Source organism: Odocoileus virginianus, chromosome 20 (assembly GCF_023699985.2).
Source record: "Odocoileus virginianus isolate 20LAN1187 ecotype Illinois chromosome 20, Ovbor_1.2, whole genome shotgun sequence".
Lineage (NCBI taxonomy): Eukaryota > Metazoa > Chordata > Mammalia > Artiodactyla > Cervidae > Odocoileus > Odocoileus virginianus.
In genome coordinates this window covers 13,619,406-13,643,359 of record NC_069693.1, presented here as the reverse complement: position 1 = coordinate 13,643,359, position 23,954 = coordinate 13,619,406, and the positions used below count along the sequence as shown (strand labels likewise).

The following is a 23,954-nucleotide window of genomic DNA, read 5'->3' as shown; positions in this document are numbered from 1 at the left end:
ACCACGTCTCCTGTGTTGCAGGCAGGTTCTTTAATGCTGAGCCACTGGGGAAGCCCATGGTTGATGTAACATATTATCAATAGTTTCAAGTATACAGTGTAATGATTTTGTATCTGTATATATCAAAATGATCCTAAAGTCTTCATTAAAAAACCCTTATTTTATTTTTCAGTCAGTAAGTCATGTCTGACTCTTTGCAGCCACACGGACTGCAGCATGCCAGGCCTCCCTGTCCCTCCTATCTCCTGGAGTTTGCCCAAGTTCATGTCCATTGAGTCAGTGATGCCATCCAACCGTCTCATCCTCTGCCAACCCTTCTCCTTCTGCTTTCTGTCTTTCCCAGCATCAGAGTCTCTTGCAGTGAGCTGTCTGTTCGCATTAGGTGGCCAAAGTGTTAGAGCTTCAGCATCAGTCCTTCCAATGAATATTCAGAATTGATTTCCTTTAGCATTAACTGGTTTGATCTCCTTGCTGTCTAAGAGACTCTCAAGGTCTTCTGCAGCACCTCAGTTCAAAAGCATCATTTCTTTGGTGCTCAGCCTTCTGTATCGTCCAAGTCTCACATCTGTACATGACTACTGAAAAAAGCCATGGCTTTGACTATACGGACTATTGTTGGCAAAGAGATGTCTCTGCTTTTTAATATTCTGTCTAGGTTTGTCATAACTTTCCTTCCAGGGAGAAAGGGTCTTTTAATTAAGTCTTCATTTAAAAAACTCTTATTTTATATGATGCTTAATATTTTAAAATTATGAGTATTTGTTATCTCAGTATAACATATACCTTTTTCACTGGTGGCTTGTTTTGTTAAGATTGATTCTTTTTTAAAAAGTAGATTTACTTTTTATAGCAGTTTTAGAATCATAGCAAAAATTGAGGAGAAGGTATGGGGACTTTTCATGAATCCATACCCCACTCTTGAGTAACTTCCCCCATTATCAATATCCCCCACCATAGTGATACATTTATTATAATTGAACTTACACTGAAGCATTGTTTATCACCCAGAGTTTATAGTTTACATTAGGGTTCACTCCTGGTTTTATACTTTCTGTGAGTTCAAACTAATGTATGCTATGAGTCTACCGTTGTGATGTCATACAGATTTTCACTGCCCTAAAAAATCCTGTGTGCCCCACCTGTTCATTCTCCCTCCCCCCAACCTCTGGCAACCATTGATCTTTTTACTGTCTCCATAGTTTTGTCTTTTCTGGAATGTCATATAGATGGAATCACACAGTAGATAATTGTTCATTTTGGCTTCTTTCATTTAGTAAATATCATTAACTTTCCTGAATGTCTTTTAATGGCTTGATTTCTCATCTCTTTTCTGTGCTGAATAATATTCCATCACATGTATATTCCCAAGTTTTGGCATTTGAGTAAAGCTGGTATAAGCATTCTGTGTGCACAGGTTTCACCTCCTTTGGTAAATACCAGGGATCATGATTGCTGGATCATATGGTAGGAGTATGTTTACTTTCCTGAGAAACTGCTAAATTGTCTTCCAAAGTGGCTATACCATTTTGCATTCCCACTCGCAATGAATGAGAGTTCCTATTTCTTCATATCTTTGTCAGCATTTGCTGTTGTCAGTTTCCGGTTTTGCTGATTCTAGTGGGTATGTGGTGGTATCTCACTGTTCATTTCCATTTTCATTTACCTGGTGAAGTGGAGCATCTTTTTATTTGCTTATTTGCCATCTGTATGTCCTCTTTGATAGGATGTTTGTTAAAGTCTTTGGTCTGTTTTTAATCATGTTTTTCTAATTGTTGAGTTTTAAGAGTTCTTTTTATGTTATGGGTTGCAGTCCTTTATCACGTGTCTTTTGCAAATATTTTATCACAGTCTGTGACTTGCCTTCTCATTCTCTTAACCTGTCTTTCATAAAGCAGAAGTAGTAAATTTTAACAAAATCCAGCTTATTGATTCTTTCATGGATTGTGCCTTTAGTGTTGCTGAAAAAGTTATTCTTGTACCCAAGGTCATCTCGATTTTCTCCTGTGTTATCTTCTAAGAGTTTCATAGTTTTCATTTTACCTTGAGGTCTGTGACCCATTTTGAGATAACTTTTGTGAAAGGGGGAGGATTTGTGTCTAGATTCTTTCTTCTTTTTATTTTTTTGCATGTGGATTTCTAGCTGTTCCAATACCATTTGTTAAAAAAGATTGTCTTTGCTCCTTTATCAAAATCAGTTGACTATACTTATGTGGGTCTATTTCTGGGCTTTCCATTCTGTTCCATTAATATATTTATCTGTTCTTTAGCCAGTACCACAATGTCTTGACTATTGTAGTGAGTCTTGAAGTCAGGTAGTGTCAGTCCTCCAACTGTTCTCCTTCGATATTGCGTTGGCTGACCTGGGTCTTTTGCCTCTCCATATAAACTTTACAATCAGTTTATCAATATCTAGAAAGTAATTTACTGGGATTATGTGGAATCTATACATCAAGTTGGAAGGAACTGATATCTTGACCACATTGGAGCTTACTATTTATGAACGTGGAATAACTCTCCATTTATTTAGTTTTTTGATATCTTTATCAGAATTTTGTAATGTTTCTCATTTAGCTCTTATTGGGGTATTTAATTATATTCTCACCTAAGTATTTCATTTTGCGGGGTGCTTAATGTAAATGGTAATTGTATTTTTAATTTCAGATTCCACTGTCCATTGCTGATATATAGAAAAGCAGTTGACTTTTTAATATTAATCTCGAATCCTACAGCCTTGCTATGATCATTTCCAGGAGTTCCTTCTTTCCCTCCTCAATTCTTCAGGATTTTTGACATAACAATCATGCCATCTGCAAACAAGGGCAGTTTTATTTTTTTCTAGTGTGTATTTCTTTTCTTTCCTTTTCTTGTCTTATTCCATTAGCTAGGACTTCCAATACAGTGTTGAAAAGCAGTGGTGAGAGGGGACATCCTTGTCTTGTTCTTGATCTTAGTGGGAAAGTTTTGAGCTTCTCACTAGTAAGTATGACTCTATGAATATGACTTTTCTCTGATTAGTTCCCCTCTGCCAGACATTTGGAGAGTGGCACCTTGCATCTACTTCCCTTAGCCCAACCCTGACCATGTAATTGATTTTAAAAACATGTCAATGAGAGAGTGATAACTGACTCTGGTGGCACAACGAACAGCTAAACAGAACTTTACTTGCAGTTATCTTCTGGGCAGATGTCAAGTTAGACTTAAATAGGCAGGAGAGGGTAGTGATTGTCAGCAGAGTCTAGAGCCATGAGCTGGTGTTCAGATCTGGCTCTGCTGCTTGCTTGCTGAGTAACCTGGGGCAGGGGACTGTACTTCTTAGGGCCTCAGTGTTCTCATCTGTGAAGTGAGGATAATAATGGGACCTGCCCCACGAAGTGGTTGTGGGATTTAAATAAGTTGGGAGTGTGGAGTGTCTGGCACACAGGCACACGTGTGAGAGTGAGCTACTGCTGTTACAGTGTTATGTGGTAGTTTCAGCTGTAAAGAGTAATTTGTGTCTTATCTTCAAGTGTGTGGAGAGACAAGCTCAGTTCCAGGGAAATGAAGTTCAACCCATGAACCTGAGAGCCAGTGATTTCAGCCCCCAAATGGCTGCTTGGCACTGATGTGGAATTGTAAGTCCAGCCCTGATCAGTACGCTTGCTCGTTAGTACAGGTATGACAAAAGTTGGAAATTTTGGAGTTGTGTTCTTTGTGGGAGAAGTTGGGAGAAAGACACAGCCTGCTTGAATCTCCTGAGAACGTTGAGGCACTTTCCCAGGTGCCCTGTCATTCCATTCTCAGGAAGCACTGCCATATGCTCTGTGTAGAGCAGTGGTTAGATAGAGCTCGGTGCAGTATTCAGTCCTTGCTGAAGTGTGGCCTTGGGCAAGCACCATAATCTTCCAAGCTTTGGTGTCCATCTCTGCCAAATGACAAAAAGAATAAGATGCTACATCCTAGGCCTGTTAAAGAGCTTTGAACCAGTAAAGCTCCTTGCAGTTTCTGTTCCTTGGAAGAAAAGCTATGACAAACCCAGACAGCGTATTAAAAAGCAGAAACATCGCTTTGCCGACAAAGGTCCATCTAGTCAAAGCTATGGTTTTTCCAGTGGTCATGTATGGATGTAAGAGTTGGACCAGAAGGAAGGCTGAGTGCTAAAGAATTGATGCTTTCAAACTGTGGTGTTGGAGAAGACTCTTGAGAGTCCCTTGGACACAAGGAGATCAAACCAGTCAATCCTAAAGGAAATCAACCCTGAATATTCACTGGAAGGACTGATGCTGAGGCTGAAGCTCCAATACTTTGGCCACCTGATGTGAAGAGCCGACTCATTGGAAAAGACTCTGATGCTGGGAAAGATTGAGGGCAAGAGGAGAAGGGGGCGACAGAGAATCAGATGGTTGGATGGTATCACCCACTCAATAGACGTGAGTTTGAGCAAACTCCAGGAGACAGTGAAAGACAAGGAAGCTTGGTGTGCTGCAGTCCATGGGGTTGCAAAGAGTTGGACACCTCTTGACAGCTGGATGACAACAGGCAACTCTGTAGCAAACTAGAACATCATGGTCTTGGTGAACCCTCAAGAAGATAACATTTATTTCATTAACCTGAATAGAAATAAAAGATTCACCTATTCACTCAACAAATATATACATATATATATATATATATGTATATATAGGGCTTCTGTTCTGTGCCAAGTACTGTTGTAAACCGCATGTCCACTGTGGACAAGACAGACACAGTCCCTGGTACTCCTAGAGTACAAGGTCTGGTGGGGAGGCAGATTAGAAATAAACAGCATGTATCAGAGTGATGTTGTTAAACTAAACTAAAGCAGGATACTGAGATGTGAACAATGGTGGGAGAGGTACTTTGGCAAGTGGGGTCAGGAGATGTTGTTTGAGCTGAGATTTGAAGGATAAAATTGTGTCAGCCATGCAAAGAAGTGAAGAAAGAACCAAGAGAACAGCAGATGCGAAGGCCCTGAGGTGGGAATGAGTTTGGCAAGCTGGAGGAAAAGAAGGGAGGCTGGCATGGCTTGAGTTGGGTGGACAAGGGTCAGTCTGTGGGGGAGGGATTTGTGGGCCCTGAATTTGCTCCCTGAAACCTGTGCTTTCTTGCATCCCTGGGAGTGTTTGAAGAGAAGGTCTATGGAGTGCTGACTTCAGCACCTAGGAAGAGGTATGGAGGGAACCAAAGACTTGGCTCATGCCTCAGCTCTTACAGACCTTCTCAAAGCCCTATCCCAGGGATTCCAAGCCAGGATGAAGAGACCTTTCGCCCCATGCCTGGCTTCTCTGACTTCCAGCCAAAAATGTGGTTCTCATTTTTTTCTTGTCTCCAGTGTGGCCTAGCTGTGCTGTCAAGCACGGCAAAGCCTTGATGCTCTGTGCCTGAAGTCCATTCTCCTCTTCCACAAAGTAGGACAACTGAAAGTTAGCTGCCCTGGAGAGGTACCAGGAAGCACCATGGCCAAACCCCCCTGCTTCCTGGGAACGTGGAGGATGCTTTGTGCCAAAGGCTGACAGGTCAGGTGCTCAGTCATGTCTGAGACTTTGTGACCCTGTGGACTGTAACCCACCAGGCTTCTCTGTCCATAGGATTTTCTAGGCAAGAATACTGGAGTGGGTTGCCTTTCCCTCCTCCAGGGGATCTTCCCAGGGATCAAAGCTGAATCTCCTGTGTATCCTACATTGACAGGTGGATTCTTCACTGGTAACTCAGCTGGTAAAGTATCTGCCTGCAATGTAGGAGACCCCGGTTCGATACCTGAGTCAGGAAGATCCCCTGGAGAAGACATAGGCTACCCACTCCAGTATTTATTCTTGGGCTTCCCTGGTGGCTCAGATGGTAAAGAATCTGCCTGCAATGCGGGAGACCTGGGTTTGATCCCTGAGTTGGGAAGATCAATTCTTGCCTGGAGAATCCCCATGGAGAGAGGAACCTGGCTGGCTACAGTCCATGGGGTTAAAAAGAGTCGGACCTGACTGAGCAGCTAAGCAAGCACAGAGCCACCTCCGAAGCCCCGTGCCAAAGGGGAGGGAGGTGTTAAAGCCCCAGGTCTTGGTGGGAGAACAGTTCAGCAGTGAGGACTCTGAGTTTCAGCTCTCGCTTTACCATCTACGAGCTGTATGATCTTGAGCAAGTAACTGGCCTGTGCCTTGCTTAGCTATCTCATCTGTAGAATGGGGGCATTAGCTCCTGTGCTTAGAAACAGGCACACGGGACACGCTGGCTATTTTTAGTATCACCTTCCAACTTGAAGTCACAGTGAGATAAGTTCCTCTTTCTTCTTGTTTCCTGTGAACAGTTAAGATGCTCGGATGTTTTACTCCTGCTTCTCCACATCGGCCTAGTTCCTGCCCAGGAGCTTGGCGTCTGGCAGACAGCATAGGCTCTGGGTGCCAAAGCACCCCTACTTCTCGGGGGCCAGGTTATTCAATGCCAAGGACCCGAGAGTTGATAGGATGTTTGTCACCAGAGGCGGCGACTCTATGGGGGGCCTCTACAGTGGCGAATGCTCCTGCCTGCCAGGGAGAAAAGACTGCTTCCTCCAGGGCTGTGCTTCTGGGCTTCTCAACCCTGAGTTTGAATTGATACTGAATTGGGAAGGTGGAGCTGGACTGTCAAAACCTGCCCAGCCGCCCCCCTCCATCCTGTCCCTATGTAAAAAGCCTGAGGCCCAAGCATGGAAAATTTTTTCAGTGCTCCCTAATTTGCCACCAGGATTCCCTGAATGTCCCATCACTGAATGTATCTGAGAATCTTGTTAAAAATGCAGATTCTGGAAGATAGCTAGTGGGAGGCTGCTGCATTAGCATGTGGAGCTCAGCTTGGTTCTCTGTGCTGACCTAGAGGGTGGGATGGGGGTGAGCGGAGAGGAGGCCCAGGAGGGCGGGGATACATGTGTCCTTACAGCTGATTCATGTTGTTGGACAGAAGAAACTTAACACAACCTGGTATAGCAATTATCCTCCAATGAAAAATAAACTGAAAAAAAAAAAATTGCAGATTCTGTTTCAGCAGGTCTGAGGGCAGGCGATGGTCTGCATTTCTAAGGTGCTCCCAGTGTTACTGACACCCCTGCTCCCTGGACCAGAACTTTGAGGCTCATGGGCCTAGAAGTTGGTTTCACAAACTAAAGAATCTCAGATCACCACCACCGTACCCCAACCCCGCCCCCCACACGTTGAATTCCAGTCTGCGTTTTTACCAACTCCATTGGTGCTTCAGCATCTTTTTATAGTTTCCGAGCCTAGACCCAGGGTTGCTCAGCCTCATTTGTCGACCTTTGGGGCCAGACCGTCCTTTGTGGTGGGGCTGTCCTGTGCATCGTGGGACATGGAGCAGCATCCCTCACGATTGTGCACAAGATCCCAGTAGCAGGCACCACCCCCAGTCATGATGCACACGTCCCGGGGTGGTCGTTCATTCGCCAAGTCATGTCTGACTCTTCGAGACTCCCTGGACTGCAGCATGCCAGGCCTCCCTGTCCCTCACCGTTTCTCCAAGTTTGTCCAAGTCCATGTCCATTGAATTGGTGATGCCATCCAACCATCTCATCCTTTTTTGCCCTTGTCATCTTCTGCCTTCAGTCTTTCCCAGCATCAGGGTCTTTTTCCAAGTTGGCTGTTCACATCAGGTGGTCAAAGTCCCGGGGTAGGGGTGGCAGAACACCCCCAGAAGCAAACCAGGGGTCATGAGCCCGCCAGCTTGGCCATGCCTAGGAACTCCAGGCCAGGCAGGCGCACAGATGTCCAGGTCCTGACGCAGAGGTCAGACTGCTTTAGTTCTGGGTGGGGTTGGAATTCATACAGAGAATAAACACACAAAGCGCCAGACCAGCCAGATCATTACAAGTGGACTATAATTACTGCTGTCTCACAGCTGGTCAGCAGGAAACCGAGAACCCTGCCCCAGCTCTAGGCTGGTGTGCCCTTCGCCACCAGCAGGCCTGTGTGCTCCTTTGAGAGAGCTTGCTTTTAAAAAAAGAAAAAGATTGTGCAGCTTGTGTGTGATCACAGCGTTTCTTAGAGACTGAGTGGGAATCTGCCCTCCCAGTGGGCATGAATGTGTTTAATTGGGCTGCTCTTACTACAGCAGCAAATACCTTTTTTTAAAGCCTTTTTAAAAAATATATTTATTTTTTAATAGATTTAGGTTTATTCGGCTGCACCAGGTCTTGGTTGCAGCATGTGGGATCTTTATCTTCGTTGTGGCGTGCAGTATCTTTAGTTATGGCGTGTGGGAACTAGTTCCCTGACCAGGGATTGAACCCTGGGACCCTGCATTGGGAGCTCGGAGTCTTAGCTACTGGATCAGCAGGGAAGTCCTATACAATAGCAAATATTTATGTAGCTCTAAGCACCAGGTCCTATTCTATGTAATTTTACACAACAACCCTATGACGTTGGTACCATCACTATCCCCTTTTTCAAAAGGGGAACCTGAAGCACAGAGAGGAGAGGTAACTTGTCTGAGGTCCCATAGTGAGTAAGTTGCAAAGATGGGATTTCACCCAGCCCATCTGGCTTCAGAGTCCTTGCTCTTAAACATGCTGTGGACATAGCGCAAGGTTGGACAAAACCAGGATTGCTCACAGGTTGATCTCTTTGGGGATGTGAGGAAGCCCTGTGAGTGCAGAAGTGAGCAGTCCCAACTCCAGACCTTCAGGGAAGAGACAGCTCCCCATGTCCCAGAACAGAGGCCATGGAGTACACCTGAAACTCATATAACATTGTTAATCAACTATTGTTCTTTAGTCCCTAGATTGTGTCTGACTCTTGCAACCCCATGGACTGTAGGCCACCAGGCTCCTGTCCATGGGATTTCCCTGGCAAGAATATTTCCTTCTCTGAGGGATTGTCTGGACCCAGGGATCAAACCTGCATCTCCCGAATTGGCAAGCAGATTCTTTACCACTGAGCCACCAGGGAAGCCCCTAATCAACTATACTCCAGTGTAAAATAAAAATTTTTTAAAAAGAGAGAACTAATAGGGAAAAGTCAGACAAGATTATTCATTAAAAAAAAGAATGTGTAAAGAAAATTAAGAAACAAAGGAACACAATTATAGATGCTGCAGAGATTAAACATATTGTGAATAACTTTATGCCAGTCAAGCTCAAAATTCACAGGAAACAGATCCACTCCTAGAGGTATGAAACACACCAAAAATCACTCTGTAGAAATAACAAACTGAATAGTACTAACATAGAAATTACCAAAAATTAATTAGATATTGATGATTGTACAATATGGTGAATGTGGTTGATGCTGCTGAATTGTCTGTTTAAAAACCATTACATCGCAAATTTTATGTTATATATATATTTTACCACAGTAAAAAAACAATGTAAAGCCCTCAATCTAGAAGACAAGAACAGCAAAAAAAAAAGGTCATGGATAGTAGAGCCACAGATGTAGAGAGTGGACTTGTGGACACAGCGGGGGAAGGAGAGAGTGGGACAGATTGAGAGAGTAGTCTTGAAATATACATATTATCATATGTAAAAGAGCTAGTGGGAAGTTGCTGGTTAACACAGGGAACTCGGCCTGGTGCTTTGTGATTACCTAGAGGGGTGAGATGAAGGGGGTGAGAAGGAGGCTTATGACTGATTCTTGCCTGGGAAATCCCATGGACAAGGGAGGCTGGCGGGCTACAGTCCATGGGCTCGCAGAGTCAGACACAACTGGGAACACACACACACACGTGACTGGTGCACTTGAGTTCAGTAGGCTCCTTACTGGGGAGGGGGGATGGTGCAAAGCAGCAGTTACCAAGCGGTGTGCAACTGGCGCACTATCTCCTGTCCTGGGGATTCGCCAGGGCTCCTGGTCACTGTGAGGCCCAGTAGCAGTGATGACTGTCCACCGTGAATACTTGGATCTAGAGACCGGTTTCTCTTAGGGGGCTTGCTGGGAACAGGGTAGAGATTTAGGACATGTGGAATTGGGGTGTGAGGCTGTGAATCCTTGCAGCTAAGGGTTTTGGAGTCACGCGGTCGGCACCTGTGTCCTGGTCTGTCCTGCACTAGCTGCGTGACAGATGGGACTGCACGTCTCTGAATGTCAGGCTCTTTGTTTTTAAAGTATGCACCTTGGGGCTTCCTTAGTGGTCCAGTGATTAAGACTCTGTGCTTCTAATGGAGGGGGCACAGGTTCGATCTCTGGTTGGGGAACTAAGATCCCCCATGCTGTGTGTCATGGCCAAAAAAATGGGGGGAAAAACACCTCATCAAGGTGTGTGTATACGGAGGGTAGGGGTGGGAGTCACTGAGGTCATCTTGTGAAAGGTGTTTAGTCTGGAGCCCGGCACCCATGAGTGCTGAGTGCACAGGCGAGATTATGTTGTGGGAGGCAGTGTCCCTGGATGGTTAGGACACGGCCTCAGGAGCCACCACTCCCAGCTCTATGGCCTCGGGCCAGTGGCCTTAGCCTCTGTGGAGCAGCATGTGCTCATCCTAAAACAAGGATAATGCTTGTCCTTACCTCATAAGAATGCTGTGAGCTTTGGGTGAGTCAGAACCTGTGAGGCAGTTAAATTAGCACAGGGCCTGGTGCTCGTACCTGTCATGGTTTAATTATCATCAAGAATGTGGGCCTGAGGCCTAGCAACCAGGTGAGGAGAAACCTTGCACAGAAGAATGTTATCAATGGGCAGGTTTTAGAAAACTCCACTTAGGTCAGCCAGCTTCCCTCTAGGCACAAGAGACTGATGTGAGGCTCCTTTGGTTGTGTCAGGGCCTCATCTCCTTTGAGACGGGGGTTGGCCTCTCGGGGCTGAATAACGTGCGCCAGGGCCCAGGGCCTGCGTTCCACTCGGGTTCCACTCAGGTGCTGGCTGTGTGGTCGGTTATGAGGGTGAGAATGTGTTCCAGGATCAGCTGACCTGGATCCCAGCTCTGAGCGGTGTGACTTCAGGCAAATTCCTCAATGTCAGTGTTCAGTTAGCTCGGAGGAGGTTAGTCTGCTCCAGCTGTTCTGGGGTCAGCAGGGTAGTGAGGAAGTTAGGAGGGTGGACCCCTGGAAATTAGGGGGGTGGACGCGGATTCAGCCTTGGCTATGTCACGCCCCCGCTGTGACACCTTGAGCAAGCAACTTAATCCCTGGGAACCTCAGTACCCTCATCTGTGAAAGGAGAGTGACGCTGCTTTACCTGGGGCCATGAGAGGATCCTCAGTTTGTCTGTGTGTGTGGGGGGTCCCTCAGTCATGTCTGACTTTTTGAGACCCTATGGACTGTATAGCCTGCCAGGCTTCTCCGCCCCTGGAATTCTCAAGGCAAGAATACTGGAGTGGGTAGCCATTCCTCTTCTCCATGGCATCTTCCTGACCTAAGGATTGAACCTGAGTCTCCCGCGTTACCTATATAAAGTCTTAAAGCAGGACCCCGTACAGGGAAGGTCCTTAGTGCAGGTTGGCTGTTGTTTTTGTTGTTACTGTTACAAACCCATCCTGGAAGACAGTGTAAGTGAAAGCATAAACCATGGATCCATTCCAGGGGACAGAGCCCTAGTGAGTGAGTTTGGTGCTCTGCATCTGAGCTAGCATCTGAGCTTTGGTGTTTCTAGAATGTAAGTGAAAAGAATGTGCAAAGGAAGGGGGGTGGAGGGGTAGGAACCTGCTGACTAGGAATGATGTCTTACTGCCATAGGGACAGGTTTCCCAAGGTCGGATCATTCCACTGGATAATGTGAGGTGGTATGAGTAAACACTGTAGACAGTTTCACAGTCCTGCTTTTATTTTCATGCGTAACAGCAAAAGAATTTCAATAGCATATCAAACCCGGTATTCCATGGCTGTTACTGCTTTGGGTGAGGCTAGTGATGGTATATAAGCCAAAATAAAATGGAATGCAATTAAAGAGAAGTGCAAAGTAAGTCATAGTACCAGTGGTCTGAGGATATGGCAAAAATGGTGAAGGTGCATACAGATCCCGGCAGTCAGGACATGTGCATTAGGAGAATGGGTCTGAGCTAGTTTTGTTGTTAGTTTTTTTTTTTTTTTGCTGCATCAGGTCTTAGTTGCGGCATGCAGAATCTAACACTAGGATGGAATCTGGCCCCCTGCATTGGGAGCACAGAGTCGCAGCCACTGGACCACCAGGGAAGTCCTGCCAGCTGGGTTCTAACCTTGTTTTTCAGCCTGGAAAGGCTGAGGCTCCCTCAGGAGGCTGCCAAGCTGCGGGGCCCCTTTTGCCCCTCTTCTCCTTGGCTCTTTCTTGCCCCCAAAGGAGGGGTTGCAGCTGCCTCAGAGAGGGGCCGCAGCCCTGGTGGCTGTAGCTCCCTCCGTCTGGGGTGGCAGGGCGGGCGCTGAAATGTACCAGGTGTCTGCAGCCGGCCCCTCCTCTCTCTGCCAGGGGATGTGGAAGCAGCTCACTATGATAATGGTAATAATCTGTAAGCAAGATTGAGTGAGCACCCAACAACATCCTAAGCGCTTTACATGCGTGACGGCATCGCACCCCTGCTCTGTGAGGCGATGTGTCAGTGAGGATACATCGGGCTGCAGGTAACAAGGTGCCTGGTGAGGACTCCTCCCATGGCTCAGTGGTAAAGAACCTGCTCTGCCGATACAGGAGACATGATTTTGATTCCTGAGTCAGAAAGATACCCTGGAGAAGGAAATAGCAGCCCACTCCAGGATTCTTGCCTGGGAAATGCCATGGACAGAGGAGCCTGGAGGGCTACAGTCCACGGGGTCACAAAGAGTCAGACCTGACTGAGCGACTGAGCACCCACCTCATGTGTAGGTTCCAGGGCAGATTCTACATAGTGAGTGTTGACCAGTGCAGGTAGGGAGTGCGCTGAGGACCCTGGAGCAGTGGCCTCCCACGTGGAAAGCCCAGGATGCTAACTTGCCAGGATCCCGTGCTCTCATCTAAACCTTGATCGCTTGCTTTCACCTGTCAGTTCTGGCACATAAAAGCTGTGTAACCCTGGACAAATGACTTTGCCTCTCTGTGTCTCAATGTCTACATTGGTACCGGGAAAAAAAATGCTTAAGACATTGCCAGGCACGTGAGAAGCATCAGTAAATATTTTTTTGTTGAGTCCACGAATGGAAGAGCCAAGTTGTAAGATACATGCTGGTTGTCAAGGTTTTTGGGATCTGTATTGCCACGAGGCCCTGTAGAAAGGCATTTCTCCATCAGACTAGCCGAGATGACCCATTTCCCTACTCCTTAGTCAACATGAGGTCTTACCTTCTAGGAAAAAATTCATTGTTATTTTGATCAATTAAGAAACCAGCTTAATATTGTGGACACATAAGCACCTGTCTGCATACTTCAGATCTACCCTGTCTGCATACTTCAGATCTACCAACTGAAACATGTAAAAGTGAAAGGACCTGATATCTAGAATTTACTTTAAAATCCTTCAGACACACACACAAAAAAATCCTTCAGACAAAAGGAAAGGGGTGGGAGAGAAATAGGAAATAGATGAAGCTAATGGGGCAGAATTGATAATTACTGAATCTGCGTTTGAGTAATTGGGAGTGCATCATACTTTCTCTCTACATTTTTAGAATATTAGAAAAACGGAAAAAACCAGCCCCCCTCCCCCCAGCGCGCGCGTACACACACACACACCCCCGACACACACACACACACACCTGACACACACACACACACCCGACACACACACACACACACACACACACACACACACACACCCCAAAAGACTGAAGCATGGTGAGACATTACTGAGCTCTGACTGTACACAGGCATTTAGCAGGGCCCGGGGCCCAGGTGGGTTGGATACATGACAGCCTTACACCCCTTGGTCACCCCTTCTCTGCATGGATCCTCTTCATGGGGAGACTGTTTTGGCTCAGCACCTGGAAGGATAGTAACTCTCAGACCCCAAGGCACGATTTCTCATCTCCCTCCCTGAACTGGGCATTCTGAGACTTTTCCCTGAGATAGAGGTTTTCCCTTCCTAACCTGGAGGGAAAACAAACTCCCGAGTAATTAACTCCTGGGAAAACCCCCTGTGGTTGTGGGTCTGGTTTTGCTGTGGGGTTAGAGGGAGTCACGGAGCTGCTTTCTGTGTGATGACGGCAAAAACATAAGCGGCTGATCCTCTGTGATGATTCAGTATTGACGCTAGCCCCCCTCAGCCTCTGAACGTGCCAAGAGCAGTCCCTGCCCACCCCTGTCAGACAGCTGTAGCCCTCAGCCCTCTCTCTAGATTCATGTGTAAATATGTGGCGGGCAGTCAGTTTTCTAAGCCTGTTTTCCAACCCACTGGGAGGTGAAGTTTGGGAGGGGCTTTCATATCCCATCTGACACTAGGTGAGGTCTCAGTCGGGGGAGTGTGATCCACCCAGGAACTGACCCCTGGTCCCCTCCAGAAAGGTCATCATTTAAGAATGTTTCTTAGCCCAGCAGAGACCTACATGTGTGTGTGGTCAGCTCTAGTTTCCGGCTATCTCACTTATGCTGAATTTCAACAATTTCTCATTTCCTTTAGGAAATAAAATGAGTCTGGAAAGAAGTATGAATAATGATGATGACAGACTTGGCAACAGGGACATTGGGAACCTTGCCCTGAATGAAGCTCATAGTTGGTGTCATTGTTGTCAGGGTCTTGATAGTTGAACCCGAAGGAAGAGGATCCCTGGGGCCAGATGACTTGGGTTCGGACACCGGCACCACCACTTAACGGCCATGCGACCTTCGGAAAGTCACTTAACCTCTCTGCCTCAGTCTTCTCATCTGTAAAATGATAATAGTACCCGCCTTATGGGATTGTAAGGATTAAATGAAACAGTCTTTATAAAAACATTTAAAATGGTCTGATTGAAAGTCGTTGTTAAGTTAATGCTACATTAACTACTACATTAATGCTACATGTAACTGATTGTTACATCCCGTTATGGTCCTGCAGAGTTAGGATTGAGAACAACTGGTCTGTTCTCAATGGTGGTCCAGTGGCTAAGACTCCGAGCTCCCAGTGCAAGGGGCCCGGGTTCAGTCTCTGGTCAGGGAACTAGATCCCACATGCGCATGCCCCAGCTGTAAGATCCCACATGCCGAAACGAATATTGAAGATCCCGCATGCTGCAGCTAAGACCCAGTGAAACCAAATAAATATATATATTTTTTTAAAAAAGAGGAAGAAGAAAGAAAAAAGAATCACTGGTCTGTAATGGTGGTTCAGATGGAAGCAGAAGTTAGAGGATCAGAAGAAGGGGATATTCTTCCTTCTTCCAAACAAGTCTGTAGTTTGGGGAGACAGACTTAATTTCGCCATTTAAAGATATTTTTCACTCAGTGTTTAAAATCTAGAAAAGCACAGGTGAAAGACTTAAAGGAAGGAAAAAAATCTCTTCACTGCTCTATACACATACTGCTCACACTAGAGAAAAAAGACTAGAAGGAAATGAACTAACATCTTTATAGTGGTTATTCTCTGTGGGGAGATTATGGGTAACTTTATATTCTTCTTGGCACATTTATTTTCCAAGTTTTTAATGTGTATGTATAAGCATATATCACTTTCATAAGCAAGAAAAACATTTTGAAAGGTAAGGAATCATGTGAGCTGTGGCTTCTGGGGAAGCTAGGTGGAATTCTCCCAGAAACGGAGCTGTCTGTCTAATGTTTGAGAAGCTTGTGTTCCAGCCTTCCTTGACGAGGCATACTCCCACCCTATAACATTTCTACTCAGAAAATCCTTATTATCAAAGCTGATTCCTCAGCATCCAAGCCTCCACCTGCCCAGCCTTGCTCTAGGTATTCACACTCTCTCCCATCCTGTTCTCAAGATGAAAGAACTCCAGGTTTTTTTTGGTGGCTCTGACCTTGAGAAGGAGGCTCATTTTTAAACGGCCATGACCAGTAGTAAGCACCCCTTACATAGGTGCATCTCAGCTCACTGCTGTGTGCATATAGGTGCTTTCATGTTAGCTAATGTCATGAATAACTATAAAACTGGGAACAAAGCAGTTGATTTATGTATTCAATAAACATTCATTGAAGACCTATCTTGAGCCAAGTATCAGTGAGCAAAGCAGACTCAGTCTGCCCTACCACAGAGAGTGGAAGACGCAAGAAAGACATGGCCACATGGCTAATCCCCAGCTTCTAAACATTCAGAGGAAGGATAAGATTTTTTTGAGCCATAGGACAGGCGCTTCCCAGAGGCTCCCCAAGGAAGTAGAGTTTAAGTAACATACTCCGGGTGCAAATGGAAAAAATGAACCTGGTGTCCATCTCTAGATAAGCCTCGCTTCCGAACGTTTCCAGCTGTGGGCAGGGATCTCCAGATGGGCGTTGCTATGGAAGCATCTTCCAGTTCTCACTTCCTGAGTTTATTTCCGAGTTTCCCGCGCCCATGCCAGTTCCCAGCTGTGGATACAGACGTGGGGTGGAGGGGGGTGGGTGGCAGTCCGGTCTTCCTGCTGCCTCATAGCTGTGTGGAGAGCGGATGTGGCTGGCAGCCAGCCGGGAGCCTCCTCCCGGCTGAGCTAGTTGTGGAACCTGCCGTGTCGTGGTTTCTCTTGCATCCGGGCTCTTTCCTTTGTCCGCTCATGGGACTGTGCCAGCATGTCCCAGCCTGTGTTTTGAAACTTTAGACCCCAGCTTGTATTCGATGGAGAAATGAGCTCATGAGGGCTTCCTCCGCCACCCAGCTACAGAAGTTGAGTCTAACCACTTTCATTCAAATTCCCTCACCCTCCCCTCTGAGCTTAGATTTGCCATCCTCCTGACAGAAACTGGGCTGGCTGTTTGTTCTTTGGGACTGTTAGTGAATAAAGGATTTGATGACCTAAACAAAAGGAGTAACAAAACAAGATGGGGGAGGGCTGTAGCTAATTGCTGTCTGCGATTGAGACCTTTCAGCTACCCTTCGATGCTTTAGAATAATCATTGCTAACATGTTGAGAATTTGCAATGTGTTAGGTATTCTTTAAATTGTTTCTAATCCTCTTAACCCAGTGAAGTGTTTATTATTATTATCCCCATTTTACAGCTGGATAAACTGTTGTTCAGTCACTCAGTCGTGTCCAGCTCTTTGCGACCACATGGACTGCAGCACGTCAAGCTCCTCTGTCTTCACTGTCTCCTGGAGTTTGCTCAAGTTCATGTTCATTGAGTCGGTGATGCTGTCTAACCACCCATCAGGGTAACTTGTGACAGGGGGCAAATTATGTTGTCGGTCAAATTGCTTTATTGTTGTCTTTGAGCTCCTTAAGGCCTGCCGTTTTAGCAGCTTTTTAGGCCAAAAAGGAAGATTTAACAAGAGGGTGCTAGGATGGCCCAGAGAACCAAAGCAGGGCCTCGGGAAGGACTGTGTACCAGTTACTTGGTTACAGGTAGTGGAAACACCAAGTCAGATGGGCATAAGTCCTAGGGGACAAGATTGACTCACAGCTGGAAAGCCCAGAGGTGGGACAGGCTTCTGGGCTGGTTGGCTCTGGAGCTCAGGGCCATCCCCAGTGACCCACTTTCTCTCTGTCCTTCCATTCTTCCCTCTGATGTCCGAGTCATCCTCAAACCTGGCTCTCCTGGAGGTAGCAGACTGGCTGCCAGCACTGGTCCAGGCTTTTGTCTTCTCATCCTTGGCCTGAGAGGTAGAGAGAGTGTCTTATCCCTCAGCCATAGTGCAAAGCTGCGGAGTTCCTGTCTGGTTGGATTAGCCCGGGTCATGTGACTCTCCTGAACCAATCCCTGTGGCAAAGGGCTGGGGCCACACAAACAAGCTGGTTGCTCCCACCCAAAACCACTCGTGGGGAAGGGCGGAGTGGGTGCTGGGCAACAGCCAGCCTGTTGAATTGGAACCAGCACACAAATGCCACCAGCAGGGTTCTCTTCCTCATTCCTGCCCCCGCCCCCATCTGCTTTATTCATTCCCTGATATTCATAGTCTTTCTGCCTTTCCCTCTGCTCATTGACAACCATCTACAGACCACGCTGTATACCTGTAGTGGGCTCCCAGAAAGGCCAGAACGACCCAGGGGAGGGAAGGTGTCTCCCTTTGGACTCATCGCCCAGGGCCAGGGAAGGGGTTCTCAAGATGGGCTCTGTTGAGGTCAGGTGCTCTTTCTGGACCAATAGGCTGTAGGCAGGGATGGAGTCATTGTTCCCTCTGTCCTCCCCTCACCACCCCAGGTGCCCTCCTGTATCCTTTTCTCAGGACCTCTGGGCTGAGAGTCATTTAAGCAGGACCCCTGAAGACAGCTTCCCAAGTGGTGCAGTTGTAAAGAATCTGCCTGCCAGTTCAGGAAATGCAGGAGACCCAGGTTTGATCCCTGAGTCTGAAACACCCCTGGAGTAGGAAGTGGCAACCCACTCCAACATTCTTGCCTGGAAAATTCCATGGCATCAAAAAGAGTCAGACTCGACTACACACACATGCACACACACATGACTGCACACAGACACACACAGACACACACGCACGCACACGTATGCACACCTGAGGACAGCAGTTAGACCTCACTTCTTGATGGTAGTGACACTAAAACCTCATTTTATTTCCAAGCGGCTGGACATGAAGGGTGTCCCTTGCATTTTCCACATTCCTGGAGCTGTCCCCTTGCGAAAAAGCCAGCTCTTAAATCCCACCAGGCTGAGCAGCCTGTGGCCCCTGCTCGCCCCCTGTCCGCAGCCTCATCCTGCAGGCCCCTCGACACTCCACCCTCCAGCCACCTTGGCTGGCTTTCGGTTCCTTCAGCGCATGACATTTGTTCCGTCTCCTGGAGTGCTTCCCCTTCTCCCCAGTCTTGCTCCCCCCCCCACCACCATTCTGGCCTCCCTGTGCCGCCACTCTTTCAGATTTCCCCTGACACATTTCTGCAGGGGCTTACCTTGACCACACACCCTACTCTTCTTCCCTGAACTACTCAGCTGATGTATTCAGGGCCATTCATCCTCTTAGTGAAAGGATCAAATCTACTTTGCTAAAGTTGTAACCCTTTCTGTCAAAGATATGCCTGACTAAGTTTTGCCGAGGGATTGAATGAAGCAGTAGTAACAGTAATGGTCTTTTTTTTTTTTAATATTTATTATTTATTTGGCTCCACTGGGTCTTATTTGCAGCATGTGGGATCTAGTTCCCTGACCAGGGATCGAACCCAGGCCCCCTGCACTAGGGCCTCGGAGTTTTAGCCACTAGACCACCAGGGAACTCCAAGACTTGGTTGATTATGGCAATTGAACTCAATCTCTAGCCCCTCTCCTCTCCTCAGAGGTCGGGGGATGGAACTGAAAGCTTCAACCCCCTAATCCGAGTTGGTTCTCCTGGCAGCCAAGCACCTCAGTGGGTATGGGGGTTTGGGGGGGGGGGAATCCTTGGGTTTCCCCTAGGGACTTTCCATTAGTCACCCCATTAACAAACTCAGGTGTGGTTGGAAGGGGCTTGTTCTGAATAACAGGACACTCCTTTCCCCTTTATAACTCTGTAGCTACTTTAGGAATTTAGGACAAAACACCAATAATTTGAAACAAAAGATATTCCCTTTGCTCTTATCACTTAGGAAGTTCCCAGGATTTTAGAAACTCTGTACAAAAAACCTAAGTTTGAGCAAACTCCGGGAGATGGTGAAGGACAGGGATGCCTGGCATGCTGCAGTCCATGGGGTCACAAAAAGTCGAACATGACTGAGTGACTGAATTGAACTGTGCCAGAAACAAAGACCAACTACATTTCTTACTATAAATCACAACACCACAATACATATTTCTATACATTCTATGTGTATAGTCTACATATACTCCACATTGCACATAATAAGATAAATGCCAGTTAAGATCATGCTGAGATAATAGTTTTCACCTCTCAGAGACTTCCGTGGTGACTCAGACGGCAAAGAATCTGCCTGCAATGCAGGAGACCCGGGTTTGATCCCTGGGTCGCGAAGATCCCCTAGAGAATGGAATGGCTACACTCCAGTATTCTTGCTGGGAGAATTCCATGGTCAGAGGAGCCTGGCGGGCTACAGTCCATAGGGTCTCAAAGAGTTGGACACGACTGAGTGACCAACACACTTTCAGTCCTCAGAAGGGCAAGAGCAAAAGGTGAGCTGCAGGCAGTGGTGTGGGGGAGCAGGCAGGCTTGTCCAGTGCTGCCGGGGGTGGGTGAGCAGGGCCGTTGTTTTGGAGGGACTTGGGCGATGTTAGCCCCACACTTGCACACCGCTCCCTTTGAACCCTCACTTTGCCCAGCACTCCCACTGGAGGAATGTTTGCCTCAAAAGATGTTCCCGAATATGAGAAGTGATCTCTCTCCAGGATGGTTCGTTGCAGCACCATTTGGCAGAACAGAAGCTGGGAACTGCCCTACATGTCCCTCATTGTGCAGGGACTGGATGAATCAGTGAGGTTCATTGTACAGTGGAGCACTGTGCAACATTGCAGGGGGCATGGGGTCCTGATCAAGAGTCTTTCGTGTCTGTGGTTCACCGCCAAGTATGAAAAAGTGAAGGAAAAGGAATACCTTTTTCAAATGATGCTCCATTGGGAAGGGCATTTTGGAACCTGAGGGGGAAAGTGTAGGTGTTTTAGGAAGGGGGGTCCCCTTCCAGGGTCTGAGAGTGGGCTCTTGTCTAACCCTCGGAAATGAATTATCCGAGGAGACACACATGCTGATAAAGCAAGAGACTTTATTGGAAAGTGATGCCTGGGAGGAGAGCAGGAGGTTAAGGGAACCCAGGAGAACTGATCTGCCACGTGACTTGAAGTCTCAGGTTTTATGGTGATGGGATTAGATTCTCAGTTGTCCCTGGCCAATCATTCTGATTCAGGGTCCTTCCTGGTGACGCATGCATTGCTCGGCCAGGATGAATTCCAGCGAGGAGAATTCTGGGAGGTTGGTAGAACACATGGCATCTACAATGACCTTTCTGGAATTTTTCTGGTTGGTGGTGGCTTGTTAGTTCTGTGTTCCTTACCAGGACCTCCGGTCATAAAATAACCCATGCAGATGGTTGCTATGGTTCCTGGCCAAGATGGGTGGTTTCAGTCAGTGTGTTTCCCCTAATATAGGTTTTTCGAAGATTCCAACCCCCGTAGCCCAAGAGCATGAGTCACTATCAAAGTAGATACCTTAGTTTTCTATAGCAGGGGCTGTGTTCTTGGCTCTGTGCATGTGTGTATATTGTGCATACAGCCAGCCAGCCATATCCAAGATTATGTATGAGTGTGGGTATGCGTGTATATATAATTTCACTACTTTATTCAGGGCTCAGCTTGAATGGCCCCTCAGGGAGACCGTCCCGAGCACCCATCTAAGACAGCTCCTGCTCTGTTTTCCTTCACGGCAACCGTCATCTTCTCTTCTTACACACTTGTTTGCTTTCTGCACCATCCTCCTCAGCTCTGACAGCAGCGATCATGGGTCCATTCCTTGTCTTATCTCAGTGTCTAGAGCAGTGTCTGGCCCATAGTAGTTGCTTAATAAGCCTCTGCTGAGTGACTGCGAACACGCCTGAAGAGTGAAGACTGTCCCCATGTTAGGTGTGGACCTGACGCCCTCACAGGCCTTGACCTTCTTTCATGGAACAGACCGAGGGCCCACTGCTCTTCTGACTGGGGAAGAAGCAAGAAGTGGCCCTAGACTGCCTTTGATGTGGCTAAAATTCTTGCTTTACTCACATTTCCACCTTGAGAGATACAGATGTAGGCTGGGGGTCTGCCTGTGAGGCACTGAAAAACGAGCCTGCACTGTTCTCATGTGATGCCCACTTCCCAGACTGTGGCCCATCTCTCCTCTCTGGCTTGCATTTGTGGAGAGCAGCTTAGAGGGAGAGAGAATCTTCCAACTGAAGGCTCCTCTCCTCTGGAGGACCCTTCACTTCCGCCCTATGCTTGATATTATGAGTTCATTTTGGCCAAAGGATGTCGGCAGATGTGAGGAGTTGAGAGTATTGTTTGTGGTTTCTTCAGTGTTCAGGGTATAACAGCTTTGCTAACATCTTTTAGGGCTCCCTCTGTGCCAAGCTTTTTGCTAGTCCCTCAATCCCTGTTACCTTATTTAACCCTCCCAACAGGCTTGTTCAGGGGTGGACATGACCCACCCACCCCACCCCCACCTTTACTGATAAGCGGACTTGGATTCAGAAACGTCTAGTCATGAGTCATGGGTCACATAGCTGGTGAGAGGCTGAGCTGGGATTTGATTCTGGCCCTCGCCGACCACCATGAAGGCATTCTCCCAGCCACATGGCCTTACTGCTTGTCCATCTGCTTTGGGTATTCTCCCGGTGGCCAGTGGAGGAGGGTCTGGTTTCCTTCAACGCGATATGATGGATTGTCGGTCAGGTCTCAGAGCCCCGCTGGCCAGCATGAGGCCTTGTTGGGCTGGAGGAAGTGGGTGGAGACCCTTCTGCTTGTTTCTTTCTCATAGACATTTAGCACACAAATGACCAAACTTCTGTTTCTCTTCAAGACTGGTTTTCACCTTGGGCAGGAGAGAGGGTGGGAGAGCAGCCAGGGGAACCCTCTTACCACCGGGTCAGATTTGTCTGTCCTCTGCTCCCTGTTACCGAGTAAAAATCAAAGTCCTCATTGTCCCCACACAGTCTGCCCCGCCTTGGCCTGAGGCTCCCACTCCTCACCTGCCTGTCTCCTCCATGGGCCTCCTCAGGTCTCCGTGGACACCAGGGTGTGTACCTCCTCAGGACCCTTGCTCTGGCTCTTCCCACTGCAAGGAAGCGTCTTGTCTCATACCCATGCACTTCGCTCTCACTTTCTCTTCTAGGGCAAAAGGCCCTGGGGTAGAAATAAGCTTGAAAGGGGAAAATAGGCCAGTATGGTGGGAGCATTTGGGTGAGAAGTAAAGTGGAAGCGGATGAGGTTCCTAGAGGCGTTGAAAAATTATAATCAGGAAAGGGATCTGGTCCTTGTTTGATTTGATCCTTCTGGCTGAGTGTGTGTAGAATAGAATCTGGGAAGGCAAGAGTGAACTCAGGAAGACCAGCAGCGGGTGTCAGGGAGCTGTCCAGGTGAAAGATGGTGCTGGCAGCTTGGCCTGAGAAGGAAAAGGGGGTGGGGGGTGGCTTTCCTTGTAGTCCAGTGGTTAAGACTCCACCTTCCAGTGCAGAGAGAGCTGGTTCAGTCCCTGGTCAGGGAACTAAGATTGCACGTGCCTCAGGGCCAAAAACCAAAGCATAAAACAGAAGCAATATTGTAACAAATTCAATAAAGACTTTCACAATGAAACAAAATTAAAAAGGCAAAAGGAAATAGATTCAGGATGTGTTTCCAAGGTCCTGGCAACAGAACTGGGGAACGGACTTGCTGTGGGGGGTGAGGGAAGGAGAGACATGGACTCTGCTGGGTGTCTGCATTGCACTCTGCTGGCTCGTCTCTGCTGACGGTCCCTCAAGTTGTCTCCTGTTTTCCCCATTCACGGAGGCCGCCCACACCCTTGCTGGCCAAATTTCGAAGGATCAAGGGCAAGGGCATTCCAGGCGGAGGGAACCACTCCAGCTAAGGCTGGGACCTCTGCTGCACCTGGCCCAGCTCGGGTCAGAGTGTGGGCTGCAGAACGGAAGCAAAGGGCCTCAATCCACCACCTGAATCCTGTGGACCTGCTGCTGATTTGAGACGTGTTTTCATGCTCTCTCATCCCCCACCCTCCCCTGAGTAGCTTTCTCATCTGGCCACGTCCAGTCCCTTCCCCACCCCCCAACCGCCTACCCCACGACAGGTGAGTCCGGAGCTGCAGGCAGTGTGGCCACAGCAGGTGTGTTCAGGTGGAACGGCTGCCAGTGCTCAGGGCCCTCGCTGTCTACACGAGCTCAGCTTTGTCGTCGTCATTTGAGTCACGCCGGGGCCTTTGGTTCTGAACCAGCCCTGCAGGCTGACGGGCCTGTAGGAAGGGAACGAGAAGACCTCTTGCTTCTCTGAGCTCGACTCTTCTGTATTCTTCATCCCCTGTTCCCTCCTGTCTTGTCCTCAGAAGACAGGGCCCCACCGCTAGCCACTGCCCCTGCAGCCTCCCTCGCCCTTCCTCAGAG

General features: G+C 47.6%; 1 protein-coding gene across 6 annotated transcripts in view; it reads left to right on the top strand.

The window, feature by feature from the left end:
• The window catches only part of SIPA1L3 (signal induced proliferation associated 1 like 3), a 257,180-nt gene that overhangs the window by 68,392 nt on the left and 164,834 nt on the right, over positions 1-23,954 (top strand). Inside the window, exon 1 of one of the 6 annotated variants that reach the window (XM_070450961.1) lies at positions 17,032-17,119. The exons of the other annotated variants lie outside the window; for them this stretch is intronic. The gene's annotated coding sequence lies outside the window, so the exon portion shown is untranslated. Of the gene's footprint in view, positions 1-17,031; positions 17,120-23,954 lie in introns of those variants that run through there. 6 annotated transcript variants of the gene reach the window in all.